The sequence below is a fragment of the Oncorhynchus kisutch genome, linkage group LG13, assembly GCF_002021735.2.
Source record: "Oncorhynchus kisutch isolate 150728-3 linkage group LG13, Okis_V2, whole genome shotgun sequence".
Lineage (NCBI taxonomy): Eukaryota > Metazoa > Chordata > Actinopteri > Salmoniformes > Salmonidae > Oncorhynchus > Oncorhynchus kisutch.
Window position 1 is genome coordinate 35,151,370 of NC_034186.2, and position 16,211 is coordinate 35,167,580.

General features: G+C 41.7%; 1 non-coding gene across 1 annotated transcript; it reads left to right on the forward strand.

The window, feature by feature from the left end:
- The first annotated feature begins 2,576 nt into the window (after positions 1–2,576).
- On the forward strand, positions 2,577–2,648 carry trnaq-uug (transfer RNA glutamine (anticodon UUG)). The gene has a single exon. It is a non-coding gene; the product is annotated as a tRNA-Gln (tRNA).
- The last annotated feature ends 13,563 nt before the right edge of the window (positions 2,649–16,211 follow it).

Below are 16,211 nucleotides of genomic sequence, written 5' to 3' on the forward strand. Positions count from 1 at the left end.
TGTTTGTATATTAAACACACACACACACACACACACACACACACACACACACACACACACACACACACACACACACACACACACACACACACACACACACACACACACACACACACACACACACACACACACACACACACACACACACACACACACACACACACACACACACACACCTGTCTTCAAGCAATAGAAGCAGGCAGCATCCTTGTAAAACTGCATTTGGCAGGGCTTGTGCTCAGCAGTAAAAGCAAGGCAAACTACTACTACCTATAGGCAAATATCAGCAGCCAAAAGAACAGCAAGAGGGAGTGGTTGTATAATGAGGAATTGTGAAGATGCAACAACCAGTTTTTTGTCTCCAAAAACACACATAAAATGACCTACAGATGCTGTGAAATATATTGGCACCCTTGCACTTCACAATGGACTGCAATGGAGCAGAATGTTCAGTTTTTTATTTTCAAATTGATGAATGGCCATTTTTAGGCACATGCAACTTGCCACATTTGAGATAAATTACACAGTAAACAGGAATCATTGCTTCCAACCAAATTATTTCAAAAGATTTATAATTTAGTCCAGGTGATTTTTTACTTTGAAGTGTTTTGATTGAATTATTGTTTGTCCTGTGCAGTCGTAAATAAAACAAATACAGGTGTAAACACCAACAGTTTTTTCCATTTGATTTGACTGCATCTGTAGCTCACAGTTAAATAAAGGTTCATTGTAAAAGCTCATATCATATTTTCAACATCGAACTAGGCTGTTTTAGTACATCTCTCTCAAATTAATACCAATTATAAAAAGAGATATCATATTGAACCAATGGGTGCTAGGTACCCAATGCCCACCTCCCCTCCCTCTCCTATATTAGGGCAGCATGGGGATGGCTCCTGCCCAGCATGGGGGTGAGTGACAGAGAGACAAGGCCACAGTGTTGTTGTGAGCCTCCCCCAGCAGACAAGCCTGGTGTCAGCACAGAGACAGCACAGTGATTTATCGGTCTCTCCTCCCCTGGGAACCTGCCCCCCTCCCGCCATTCCCTCCATCCCCCACTCCATCCCTCCCATCCCCCCTCCTCTCTCTCCTCCTGACCTCTTGGGGGAAAGAAGGGGTAATTACCCACATCAGTAGCTACACACACACACACACACACACACACACACACACACACACACACACACACACACACACACACACACACACACACACACACACACACACACACACACACACACACACACGCGCATATGTTCATGCTGACACACACATACAGAGACACACGTTCATGCACTCATTAACACAAATCACAAAACACACACAAAATCACAAAACACACACACACCTGACACAGACTTGGGCACATGAACACCCGCAGGCATGTGTATCTGGGATCTTAGGAATTCCACTGCTTTCCTTTCATGTTGCAATCCCCACTCAACTATCCCTCACATTCCGGATGCAGTATGATGCTGTACTGTATGTCCATACTACACTACCAATTGAAACAGTAAACCACATCCGCATGACTTAGTTACATAAAGTCTAATGGTATGTAAGAGTGATAGAATGTTGGCTTTTTTAATATACTTGTTCATTGTTCTTTGTTGATGCAAACACAAACAGAAGACATTGCTCAACCAAAAACAACCTACACATTTTCTCTTTGGAATAAGGCATGTGTCACCATAAAAATATGATTCCCTTAGCTTAAACAACACAATATTTATGTAATATGACTATGAACATGTAGGACTATTAAGATCTTTGAAGTGGTCATTGTCAATATCTGGCATACTTGTATTGCTCTCTTTGATGGCAATATTCTCCGTTTCTCTTGTTCTCTGTATGAACAAGATAACAGTGTATTTTTTCATATTGTAGCTTAATACAGTCCAGTGCGAAACAGCACCTTGGCATGAGCAATTCATATTGCATTCTAACACACTCTGCAGGAGGAGGATAACATTGACTTGCAAATAACATCAGCTTCACCCTGCTCTGTCATTCATTACACATGGTAGTAGGCTTAGAGTGGGACCTGTTCCTTTCATACACCTAGAAAAACCTGTTCATGGCCATTCCCATCAATTATGGTTTTAGGCTTATATTTGTCAAACCAATTGAAATGGCCATTGACATACAGTATCTCTTTATCTATGCACATAGGCTACATTTAATATGTATTTTGTCTACTAGCTACAGTAACAAGCAGATTAAAACACATTTTAAGATATAACATTTCATGGCATTACCATTTGTCAAAACTCCCAAATCATTCTGTTTTCACTTTGGACACCACATGGGCTTTCTTTGAAAGGAAGTCTGTTTTTGATGATGAGCACAGGTTGCCACCTCCCGGTCATTTGTGGCATTGCAATTGCATTCAAATGGTGATTAAATGATTTGTCAGCTACTAGACACGGGTAAATATTGGTTGGCTGGGTCTGACTATGGGATAAGCAAATATAATCATCCGAAATAGAATTTTACATCTATTTCATGTACACATTTAATCAATACTGGCATTGATCATGTTTATATATCTTTATTTCGAATGACATGCGCAGCAAGGTTCTATGGTGTAATGGTTAGCACTCTGGACTTTGAATCCAGCGATCCGAGTTCAAATCTCGGTAGAACCTTATTTTATGGAAAATAGAAACTTGAATTTCCATCTAACGTGAAATATTACTAGTAGGCTAAACCATTGTTTATAATACTGTCCAGTTAGTAGACATCAGTTTGGTGTATGGAACACAAAACATTGAATTATTTGATTGCTTGTTTTATATCAGTAAAGTATTATTTGTGTAAAGTATTATTTGGGATGTTTAGATCCAAAGTATAAAAGCAAATTAAGAACAGCACAAGTTTTCAAGTCCATGCAAAAAGCAGAATACCCATTCATTATAATGTGATTAATACCGCAGTTATAAAAGTTTCCCACAAGGAGGCAGTATATTACAGCTGATAGAGGATAGTCTTCATTTGGCACTGGGCTTTGTTCACGGTCATCATACACACAGCAGTGAATGTGAGAGAATGAATGAGAGAGATAAATAAATCATGTGCTCACACCAGTAACCCTTCCTTTAGCTTCATTTCCCCATCCTGGGTCAACCCTAACCCTCATCCTAACCTTAGAATGGCACTGGAATGTATAGCGTCCGTTTTACGGGATCCTGACCAATTCTGTTATTTTCTGTTTTTTTGCACTGATCGTAACTTTTTTTTGTACATATTGTTTTTCGCCATCGTTTCCTATGACTGTAAATAGCCTCTGGACATCAGAACAGTGATTACTAAACTCAATTTGGATGAAGATTTCTATCTCAACAAGTCGGAGGCCTAATCCCCGACCCTCGGAAGAGAAAGAGACGGCAATATAGAGGCCGACGTGCAGGCACCCTGATGAAACTATGGCGGCAAGGAAATAAACCGCTTCCACCCTCTGTTCTATTTGCAAATATACAATCACTGGAGAACGAACTGGACAAGCTCCATTCGAGACTATCCTATCAACAGGACCCGAAGAACTGTAGTATCCTATGTTTCTCGGAAACTTGGCTGAACAAGGACATGGATAATATACAACTAGCTGGTTTTGCTATGCATCGGCAGGGCAGAATGGCAGCGTCCGGTAAACTCAAGGGGGGTGGTGTGTGTCTCTTTGTTAACAACAGCTGGTGCGCAATCTCTAATATTAAGGAAGTCTCGAGGTTCTGCCTGCCTGAGTTAGAATACCTCATGATAAGCTCTAGACCATATTATTAGTGAAGAGAGATTTCATCTATATTTTTCGTAGCTTTCTATTTACCACCACAAACCGATGCCTGTACTAAGACCACACTCAACAAGCTGTATAAGGCCATACGTGAACAAAAAAATTCTCAACCAGAGGCAGCGCTCCTAGGGGTTTTAATGCAGGCAGGAAACCTGAAATCCATTTTACCTCATTTCTACCAGCATGTTACCGGTGCAAAAGAGGTGAAAAAACTCTAGATCACCTTTACTCCACACACGGAGATGCATACAAAGCTCTCCCTCATACCTCCATTTGGCAAATCGGACCACAACTCTATCCTCCTGACTTCTGCTTACAAGCAAAAACTAACACAGGAAGTAACAGTGGGTCCGATGAAGCGGATGCTAACCTACAGGACTGTTTTGCTAGCTCAGACTGGAATATGTTTCGGGACTCATCCGATGTCATTGAGGAGTTTACCACATCAGTCACCGGCTTCATTATTAAGTGCATCGATGACCTCGTCCAGACAGTGATCGTATGTACATATCCCAACCAGAAGCCGAGGATTTATAGGCAACATCCACACTGAGCTAAACGCTAGAGCTACCGCTTTCAAGGAGCGGGACACTGACCTGGACACTTCTAAAAATCACAATACGGCTTTGACGCTCATCAGATGTGGCAGGGCTTGCAAACCATCATAGATCAAATAAAATTTTATTGGTCACATACATGTGTTAAGCAGATGTTATTGCGGGTGTAGCGAAATGCTTGTATTTCTAGCTTCAGTAGTGCAGTAATATCTAACAAGTAATATCTAACAATTTCACAACAATATACACAATACACACAAATCTAAAGTAAAGGAATGGAAATAAGAATATATAAATATTTGGGCGGGCAATGTCAAAGCGGCATAGACTAAGAAACAGTTGAATAGAATAGAATACAGTATATACATATGAGATGAGTAATGCAAAATATGTAAAAATTATTAAAGTGACTAGTGTTCCATTGTTAAAGGGGCCAGTGATTTCAAGTCTATGTATATAGGGCAGCAGGCTCTATTGTGCTAGTGATGGCTATTTAACAGTCTGATGGCCTTGAGATAGAAGCTGTTTTCATTATTTCGGTCCCAGCTTTGATGCACCTATACTGACCTCGCCTTCTGGATGATAGCGGGGTGAACAGGAACTGGCTCGGGTGGTTGTTCTCCTTGATGATCTTTTTGGCCTTCCTGTGACATCGGGTGCTGTAGGTGTCCTGGAGGGCAGGTAGTTTGCCCCTGTGATGTGACCGCACCACCCTCTGGAGAGCCCTGTGGTTGTAGGCGGTGCAGTTGCCGTACCAAGCGGTGATACAGCCACAGGGTGCTCTCAATTGTGCATCTGTAAAAGTTTGGGAGGGTTTTAGGTGCCAAGCCAAATTTCTTCAGCCTCCTGAGGTTGAAGAGGCGCTGTTGCACCTTCTTCACCACACTGTGTGGGTGGACCATTTCAATTTGTCAATGATGTGTATGCAGAGGAACTTGAAGCTTTCCACCTTCTCCACTGCGGTCCTGTCGATGTGGATAATTGGAAAGGGGGTGCTCCCTCTGCTGTTTCCTGAAGTCCATGATCAGCTCTTTTGTTTTGTTGATGTTGAGTGAGAGGTTGTTTTGCTGACACCACACTCCCAGGGCCCTAACCTCCTCCCTGTAGGTTGTCTCGTCATTGTTGGTAATCAGGCCTTCTACTGTTGTGTCATCTGCAAACTTAATGATTGAGTTGGAGACGTGCGTGGCCACGCAGTCATGGGTGAACAGGGAGTACAGGAGGGGGCTGAGCACGCACCTTTGTGGGCCCCCAGTGTTGAGGATCAGCGAAGTAGAGGTGTTGTTTCCTACCTTCATCACCTGGGGGCGGCCCCTCAGGAAGTCCAGGACCCAGTTTCACAAGGTGGGGTTGAGACCCATTGCCTCGAGCTTAATGATGAGCTTGGAGGATACTATGGCGTTGAATGCTGAGATATATTCAATGAACAGCATTCTTACATAGGTATTCCTCTTGTCCAGATGGGATAGGGCAGTGTGGAGTGCGCAGTGTGATGGAAATTGCATCTTCTGTAGATCAATTGGGGTGGTAAGCAAATTGAAGTGGGTCTAGGGTGTCAACACTTGGGCCCCACATATTATCCTTGACTGGTCTCTCAAAGCACTTCATGATGACAGAAGTGAGTGCTAAGGGGCGATAGTAATTCAGTTCAGTTACCTTTGCTTTCTTGGGTACAGGAACAATGGTGGACATCTTGAAGCATGTAGGGACAGCAGACTGAGATAGGGAGAGATTGAACATGTCCGTAAACACTCCGGCCAGCTGGTCTGCGCATGCTGTGAGGATGCGGATAGGGATGCTGTCTGGGCCATTAGGCTTGCGAGGGTTAACACGCTTAAATGTCTTACTCACGTCAGCCACTGAGATTGAAAGCCCACTGTCCTTGGTAGCGGGCCGCGTCGGTGGCACTGTGTTATCCTCAAAGCAGGCGAAGAAGGTGTTTAGCTTGTCCGGAAGCAAGACGTTGGTGTCTGCAACGTGGCCGGTTTTCCCTTTGTATTCCGTGATTGTCTGTAGACCCTGGCACATACGTCTTGTGTCTGAGCCGTTGAATCTATACTTACGTATTTCCTGTTTGATTGCCTTACGGAGAGAATAACAACACTGTTTGTATTCGGAAGTCGCCTTTCCATGGTTAATTGCGGTGGTTCGCGCTTTCAGTTTTATGGGAATGCTGCCATCTATTCACGGTTTTCGGTTAGGGTACGTTTTGATAGTCACAGAGGGTACAACATCTCCTATACACTTCCTTATAAACTCACTCACCAAATCAGCATATATGTTGATATTATTCTCTGAGGCTACCCGGATCATATCCCAGTCCCCGTGATCAAAACAGTCTTGAAATGTGGATTCCGATTGGTCAGACCAGCCTTGAATAGTCCTTAGCATGGATACTTCCTGTTTGAGTTTCTGCCTATAGGGAAGGGAGGAGTAAAATGGAGTCGTGATCAGATTTGCCAAAGGGAGGGCGGGGGAGGGCCTTGTAGGCATCCCGGAAGTTGGAGTAGCAGTGGTTGAGTGTTTTAGCAGCACGAGTACTACAGTCTGTTGACCAATATGTTGATAGAACTTCGGTAGCATTTTGTCTTTGTTAAAATCTCCAGCTACATAAATGCGGCCTCAGGATATGTGGTTTCCAGTTTGCATAAAGTCCAGTGAAGTTCTTTGAGGGCCATCGTGGTATTGGCTTGAGGGGGAATATACACGGCTGTGACTATAACTACAGAAAATGATCTTGGAAGGTAATACAGTCGGCATTTGATTGTGAGGTATTCTAGGTCAGGTGACAAAAGGACTTGAGTTCCTGTATGTTAACACAATCACACCATGAGTAGTTAATAATGAAACATACACCCCCATCCTTCTTCATCCCGGCTAGATATTTATTCCTGTCTGCGTGATGAACTGAGAACCCTACTGGCTGTATGGACTCAGACAGTATATCCCGAGAGAGCAATGTTTCAGAGTATGTTAAAATCCCTGATGTCTCTCTGGAAGGAAATCCTCACCTTGAGCTCATCAACTTTATTATCCAGAGACTGAACATTAGCGAGTAATATACTCGGAAGTGGTGGGTGGTGTGTGTGCCCTAGAAGTCCACACGAATATGTTTTGGATCAGCCTCTGGAATCAGTTCAATTGCCCTGGGGGATACGAACGAAGGATCTGATTTGGGAAAGTTGTATTCCTGGTCATAATGCTGGTAATCCTGGTGAGTTACCACTGCTCTGATATCCAAAAGTTCTTCTCTGCTGTATGTAACAACACAAACATTTTTCTGGGCTAATAATGTAAGAAATAACATTAAAAAAATGAAATACTGCAAAGTTACCTAGAGGCTAGAAGCACGGCTGCCCTATCTATCGGCACCATTTTTTCTAAAGGAAACCCAGCTGTTTCCCAGTGATGCGAGCCTACCAGATGAGCTAAATGCCTTCTATGCTCACTTAGAGGCAAACAACACTGAACCATGTGTAAGAGCACCAGCTGTTATAGACGACTGTATTATCACGCTCTCTGTAGCCGATGTGTGTAAGACCACAATTACCTCGTACCCATGCACATGGACTCGATACTGGTCCCATGTGAATATAGCCAAGTTATCTTTACTTATTGTTATTTATTATTACGTGTTTTACTTTTCTATTATTTTTCTATTTTCTTTCTCTCCGCTTTGTTGGGAAGGGCTGTAAGTAAGCATTTCACTGTTAGTCTACACCTGTTGTTTACAAAGCATGTGACGAATAACATTTTATTTTATATTTTCCATGTAGTCATTGCCACACAGGGAGGTTTGTTGGGAGAAAACTATGATTATATCCCTTCTTGCATATAAACATTATTAATTAGAGAGTGATCTAATGTATTCGCATATATTTGTTTAATTTGTTAAATTTTCCTTGCAGTTGTGCCATTCAGACATCCTGGGTGCTACCTAGTAGTTCTCACCCAGTTGTCTCTTCCACAGCGTGTCCATTCAGTGTGAATCCAACCTGGCACAAGAGCTGGACAATAAAGAACAACTATGTAGAAATATGGTAATGTCCTTTCACTCACTGTTTTCTGTTGTCTACTAAAACCAATAAATCCACACAGACATGAATAAATGAGTTGAGTCTTCCTGTCCCTCATCTTGATATCTAATCCCTCTCTGGACCCATGAAGATCTTGTAGGTCAGGGGTGTCTCTTCTGACTGGACAAACACAGTTCTGTGGACCCAAAGGGGCCCAAATATTAGTTCTAGTGAATCTCTTTAGTCAGCAATATTTCACATCCTTAATACGCAGAATGATTGATAACAAAAACAGACAAATTAAAATAATCATGGGTAACCAGAGATGATCTGCTCGGCTGGGGAATGGATGAGGTCCGATGGGGTGATGAGAAAGTCAGTGTTATGATGTTGAACTAAACTCTTAAGTATAGTATCTTTCTCTGACTGATGAAGGTCATTTTCACCTAAATGCCACCGTTTTCTAATTTATCTTTATCTAAGAAGTACAGTATTTGTCTCTCTATTGAGAGAGTATCGTGTATCAACCATTTTGTCCACACTCAGCGGGCCTAGATGTGTACAATATTTTAGGAAACACATCTTCTCTATCCTGGGAACTGGTCATGCTTAATTTAAACTGCAAACTACTTTGTTCTCTCAGATATCTCATCTTGGTGAGTTTGTAGTATCTCATGTTGAATATATATTACTGTTATTGATATATATACTACTGTTATTGTCTTCCCGGTCTCTCCGTAACACTAGCCACAATGTCTGCCTCAGGACAGCCACTTGGAAACCTATGAGTACTATCCTCTCTGGCTCCATTCATCATCACTTTAATGAGGAAAAACAATAACTGTATTAGGTTACTCTACTCTTCCACTAATCCATCCTCTATCTTTTTCTATTCTTCCATTTCTACCACTTTAACTTTCATTTTCCTTTGTGTTTTTCCCCCAAATTGTATTGGCTCCCTCTATGTGCCTTTCATCCTCTCTCCAAGCCGTTCTTCTTTTCCCCTGGGGTGCCAGTGCATGGGAACTAAACTGCCCTCCACTCTGCAGCCAACACACTCAGATTTTCCTTTTTTGTTGTTGCTTGTTTTCCTCTCTCCCCTCCAGATTTCTGTCACAGGAAGGGACCTTGTATTTTCCAGGGGAGCCCAGGTGGCTGTGCAGAGTGCAGTAAATCCAGGCCTCCTGGTTCCTCATGTGGTCCCTCACTCACTCTGACTGGAACTGGAACAGGCCCACTGCACCAGCCCAATAGAATCCCAGTAGATGTGATCCAGGCCTTTGCTACATGGAATTAGCCAAATATGAATGGAAGTAGCTAGTAGGGTTTGTGATTCTGTGCAGGGGCATTTCCTGTTCAATTCAGGGCAATGTGATATACTGCACCACAACCCACTGGGATTGACTATGATGTGTTAAGCAATATGATTTAGAAACAAGTCATACCGTGGACTTTTGATTTTATACAAGTTGTTAAAGTTCAGATACTTTTAGACAGATCACTACCTAACTGAATATTGAGTAAGTGCTGAGTTTGTGTATTTGAATGATGGTGTTCATTCATCTCACCTGCCCCAAAAGACAATTCTTCATAAAGCCAATCTAAATATAGTGTGACTTAAAGATAAACACATCTACATGATAAAATCTAGTTGGGTACGTGCTCCTTTTCACCCATTTGGCAGAGATACATAATGTCCCCACAGGATGAGATTGCTGAAATATGTATCATTCCCATAATGTATATCATTAGTATATCATTCACGTGATGTTTGTGTACATAATTCTATATATAAACTCATCTGCTCATCATCATGTGGGCTCAACAAATGAGGTGTTATCCCATGCTGTAACCTGTGTATCCTTCCCTGTGAAATGACATCATCCCATATCGAAACAGGACTCGCTGCTGTATCTCTGCAGAGCTCCTGGAAGTCTGTCACACTTGGCTCTCACAGGGCTCAGGTGCTGAACGTCTGCCTCTGTGTGTTTGAGATGGTTGTTCCCAGCCCCCTCCTGTACTCCCTGTTCACCCATATCTGCGTGGCCATGCAACCCGAGCAACTGCCTGTTCACCCAGTTACCATCCAGAAGGACGAGGTCAATACAGGTGGATCAAAGCTCGGACCGAGAGACTGAAAAACAGCTTCTATCTCAATGCCATCAGACTGTTAAACAGCCATCACTACACAGAGAGGCTGCTGCCTACATACAGACTTGAAATCATTGGCCACTTTAATAAATGGAACACTAGTCACTTCAATAATGTTTACATTATCTTGCATTACTCATCTGATATGTATATACCGTATTCTATACTATCTATTGCATCTTAGCCTATGCTAAGATGCTTAGATCTGTGTGTATTAGATATTTGTTGTGGAATTGTTAGATATTACTTGTTAGCTATCGTTGCACTGTCGGAACTAGCAGCACAAGCATTAATTCTACAGTCGCAATAACATCTGCTAATCATGTGTAAAATTGTATTTTATTTGAACATGGGCTCATCAAATGGACATTTCTAACAGGTTATAAACATCTCTCTAATCTGTCAGTGAATGACATAACAAGTGGAAAACTGCCCATGCACTACCAAATTTGCACCTTGAGCGTTCTACTATTACAACCCTCAACCACATTAAATTGAAAGTGTCAAGGCTCAGGAGAAGACCCAGATGCAGACAGTTTCAAAGTAACAAAAGTCTGTTGTTTTAATAAACTACCCTGTATATTGAACCTCCCGTCTTCTCTGTCTGCATCTGGGTCATATCCTGAGTCGTGTTAATGGGAGAGTCGAAGATCGGAACACGCGTCCTCCAAAACATGCCCCGTCAAGCTGTGCTGCTTCTTATCACACTTTGCTTAACTCTTCTCACACCACTTCAAAACCGAAGTTACTTTTTCGTAGCAAGTTAGGAGAACTTATGCAGCAGGTTAGGATAATTAACATAGCAGGTTAGGAGACTGAGGTTAAGGTTAGAAAAAGGTTTAGGGTAAGGGTTACCTAAAATGCTCTCCTTACACACATGAAAAAATACTACAGTTCTTGCTATATAATTCTATAGTAAACTGTAGCATACTGTAGAATACTATACCACACACTAGTATACCTCGATAATGTGTATTACTTACTATAGAATGTTGTAGTATACTGTAGAGTGCTATCGTAAAATACTACAGTATTATCCACACAAAAACTACTGTAGTAAATACTACAGTAATGTCCACACAAACACTACAGTCCGCCAAAATTTATTTTGAACCATAGTAAATACTACTGTATTTAATCTGCCCATTCCCCTCCCCATATCGCAATTTGTGCCACCCATATGTGAGAAACCCTACATGCCAAGTATAGATTATATATTGTGTTCCCTACAGGTTATAGGAAAGAGCAGAAGTGCTGAACTATATGTGCAGACCCAGTCTTACCTATAGGTTACGGAAAATGTGCTTCTATGTCAAAGATAATCAAACAAAAACACTATAGTAAATACTACAGTAATGTCTGCAAAAACACTAAGGTAAATACTATAGTATATTACAGGTATGTAAATTAGGCTAACCAGCTATCTAAATCTTGTAGCTATCATGGCCGGATTATGTGCTATCATGGCCTCGACCCCCAGGGGCCCACATTGATTTTGTTGACTCTGTCAGGTATCATATAAACACACATAAGACATGTCAAAATGTGTAGAATTTGAGGAAATTAGCTTTAAAACTGCAAAATGTTCTCGCCGCCGCATGGCAAAATGTGTAAAATTGTAGGATTTTTTCTTAAAAACTGCAAAATGTTCTTTCCACCAACAAGAGGAATGTGAACAGTTTGGGATTGCATGGGTCACGAGGTGGTGGGAGGGGACAATAAAGACAAAATCAATCCGTGTCACGCCCTAACCATAGAGAGCCCTTGGTTCTCTATGGTGTAGTAGGTCAGGGTGTGACTAGGGGGTGTTCTAGTATGTCTATTTCTATGTTGGTGCTAATATGGTTCCCAATTAGAGGCAGCTGTTTATCGCTGCCTCTGATCGGGGATCATATTTAGGTAGCCATTTCCCCACCTGTGTTTTGTGGGATATTGTTTGTGTTTAGTTGCCTGTGTGACGTCATGACTTCACGTTTCTTTATTGTTTTGTTTGTTTCACAGAGATTAAAAATATGTGGAACTATACTCACGCTGCTCCTTGGTCCGCTCATTACGACAATCCGTACCTTTGCCACCTAGGAAATGTGTATGACTGGACCTATAAAATAGATATATTTTCCTTTATTATTTCCCCTTACCCTACCACCCCTTCCCAACTAATGGACAACACTTGTAAATATATACATTTTTACAGACACAGTATATTTTACAATAATTATCTTTTGTTGTTTTTAGTCCCATCCTTCAGCTACCCTCAACACCTCCCATCTGTCTCTGAAGACCAGTTTTGATTTCTATCTGTCATATATTTTTCAACTGTGCTGTTTCACAAAAGTTCTGAACCTACATACATTTGACGGACACAGTATATTTTATATTAGTTATCTCATTTTACATTAGTTATCTACTATAGTATATATTGCCGTTTTCTTTAACTAAATTATTTATTTTATAGTTAACTGTAAGTACTACAGTACATACTACAGTATTCACTGTAGTCTTTCCGCAGAAACACTACAGTGAATACTACAGTATTTGTACCATAGTATAAAATAGTATTTTTCCATGTGGGAACCTGCTATGAAAATCACCTTGTATCAAAGTAGCGATGTGAAAAGAATGTTTCCCGTGCCATTGCGCCGGAGAAAGCGATGGCTCGTCTGTCGACCTCAGCCAGCTTGCAGGTGCCCGGCTATCTCTCCTCCACCCCAGACGGCGCTGGGCCAATGTGCGTCACCCTATGGGACTCCCGGCCACAGCTGGACTCGATGATGCCGCTGTGCTATTCGGTAGGCCAACATTGAAAAGCGACAGTGTTCAGGCAAACTGACACTGGCATCTACACTACAAAGTAAATTAACCTTAAATTGAAGAAAATGTAACTCTGCCACAGATAAACTTTGTTCTCAGTGAAAATGTGTTTGGAGTTACCTTTCTAGCTAAGAGGCCATTTTAGAGTTTTACACCTCTTCCAATTATGTGGGAAGGTCAAAATGATGAAAAACTATTTACCAAATCTATTAATTTCAAAATATTGATTACGTCTCCTTGCCATTATCATTCACCTGATAATAAGACATTTGTTAATGTATGATGGAGTCCCTGGGTCGCAGATTTGCCTGGGAGAGGGTCCCTGTGCAAAAAAAGGTTGAAGACCCCTGGTTTAGAATAATGTTTACTCATACCAGTGTCATTGCAAATGTATTCTGACTCATAGCCTAATAGTAAATACATGTACTCTGATCAGGGTTAAATTGACTATGATCAGGGTAAACACTGAAATGTTTTATTGTTACCCTAATACAGTGGCCTGAAATGCCTGTTTTGCAGGCCACATCAGGCCTGAAAGTCACATCACGCTGGCTTGTAAAGTGATGTTTAATTCCTATCTGAATCCAGTCAGAGTGCGGATATCCAACAATTGTCATTTTTATTCACCGTCAACCTGCATTCAGAATGACTGCCAGGGGTAATAAGATTAATAAAAGAGACTACCTAAACCATCTAAACTGGAACAACCAGTGATGGGCGTAGTTCTGAGTGTTTTACTCTACACAAAGTGAAAATGACACAATCACACTTAACTCTGGTAATTCACAACACCACTGAGTGTTAATTACACTCGTTGCAGAGTTCATTTATCTCTTTCAGTAAAATAATAGCAAATCTACTGTAATGACTTTCTATTATTTCATGTGTATCAGAAGTGAGGGAAGAAAGCAAAATCAGTAAGTAGTCCGAGTACTATAACTGCTATCAGTAAGTCAGACTACTGTCTGTGAAATGTTTGGAAGGGCACTGGCCTAATGGTCCTACCAAGATACCCTTTGACCTGGGCCATTTGATCAATACAGTCCTGTTTCAGACTGACAGCAGCTAGTAGTTACTGAGTGTCTGTTGACAGTGTGAGAAGTACTCAATGACTTTTTCAAAAAGCATTTTTTCTCATCTTAAGCACTGGAACCATGAACTGCATAGATGGACATAAACAGAGACACAGCCCAATGAAGCCGCAAAATAACAACGTAGACCAAGGCGAAAAGAGACAATATGAAGCTGCACTTTAAAATGCTCCAGTGTTTGCCCATGCATTCCAGCTTGGGACCACATGGTCGTCACAGTGTGTGTGAGTCTGACCAGAATTAGGTGTTCTGCAAGGTGCAGCCACAGTCCCAAACACTGCAGCTAGAGCCGATTCTCTCTCTCAGATTTCTTCATTGCTTCCACAGCTGAGGTTTCTCTAACCCAGTGGTTCCCAAACTAGGGTTCATATGAAAATGGGGTTGCGGGAGAATTGACTAAATCCTGAAAAAAATGATATACAGTATATACAGTACCAGTCAAAAGTTTGGACACACCTACTTATTCAAGGGTTTGTCTTTATTTTTTGTCTTTACATTGTAGAATAATAGGGAAGACATCAAGACTATGAAAGAACACATTTGGAATCATGTAGTAACCAAAAAAGTGTTAAACAAATAAAAACATAGTTTAGATTTTAGATTCTTCAAAGTAGCCACCCTTTGACTTGATGACTTTGCACACTCTTGGCATTCTCTCAACCAGCTTGAGGTACTCACCTGGAATGCTTTTCCATCAGTCTTGAAGGAGTTCTCGCATATGCTGAGCACTTGTTGGCTGCTTTTCCTTTACGGTCCAACTCATCCCAAACCATCTCAATTGGGTTAAGGTCAGGTGATTGTGGAGCGAGATCATCTGATGCAGCACTCCATCACTCTCCTTCTTGGTTATATAGCCCTTACACAGCCTGGACTTGTGTTTTGGGTCATTGTCCTGTTGAAAAACTAATGATAGTCCCACTAAGCGCAAACCAGATGGGATGGAGTATCACTGCAGAATGCTATGGTAGTCATGCTGGTTAAGTGTGCCTTGAATTCTAAATAAATCACAGACAGTGTCACTAGCCATGCACCCCCACACCATCACAACTCCTCCTCCATGCTTCATGGTAGGAACCACACACACGAAGGTCATCCGTTCACCTACTCTGCGTCTCATAAAAATACACGGCGGTTGAAACCCAAAATCTCAAATTTGGACTCATCAGACAAAAGGACAGATTTCCACAGGTCTAATGTCCATTGCTCGTGTTTCTTGACCCAAGCAAGTCTCTTCTTATAATTGGTGTCCTTTAGTAGTGGTTTCTTTGCAGAAGTTCGACCATGAAGGGCTGATTCACAGTCTCCTCTGAACATTCGATGTTGAGATGTGTCTGTTACTTGAACTCTGTGAAGCATTTATTTGGGCTGCAATCCGAGGTGCAGTTAATTGCCCATTTCTGAGGCTGGTAACTCTAATGTACTTATCCTCTGCAGCAGAGGTAACTCTGGAGCCATTCACAGAATCTCAACTCCTGGACCATTTTTCACCCTGCCCGGAGCCATTCACAGAATCTCCACTCCTGGACCATTTTCACCATGCCCGGAGCCATTCACAGAATCTCAACTCCTGGACCATTTTCACCATGCCCGGAGCCATTCACAGAATCTCAACTCCTGGACCATTTTCACCATGCCCGGAGCCATTCACAGAATCTCAACTCCTGGACCATTTTTGCCTTTGGAGCTCAGATGGGTTTTAAGGAATTGTGTGAATTGCTGTGTTATTAGTCATGTATGATGATTATGATGCCTGTATTTTGGATTCATATTGATATTTTTATAATACATGCACACC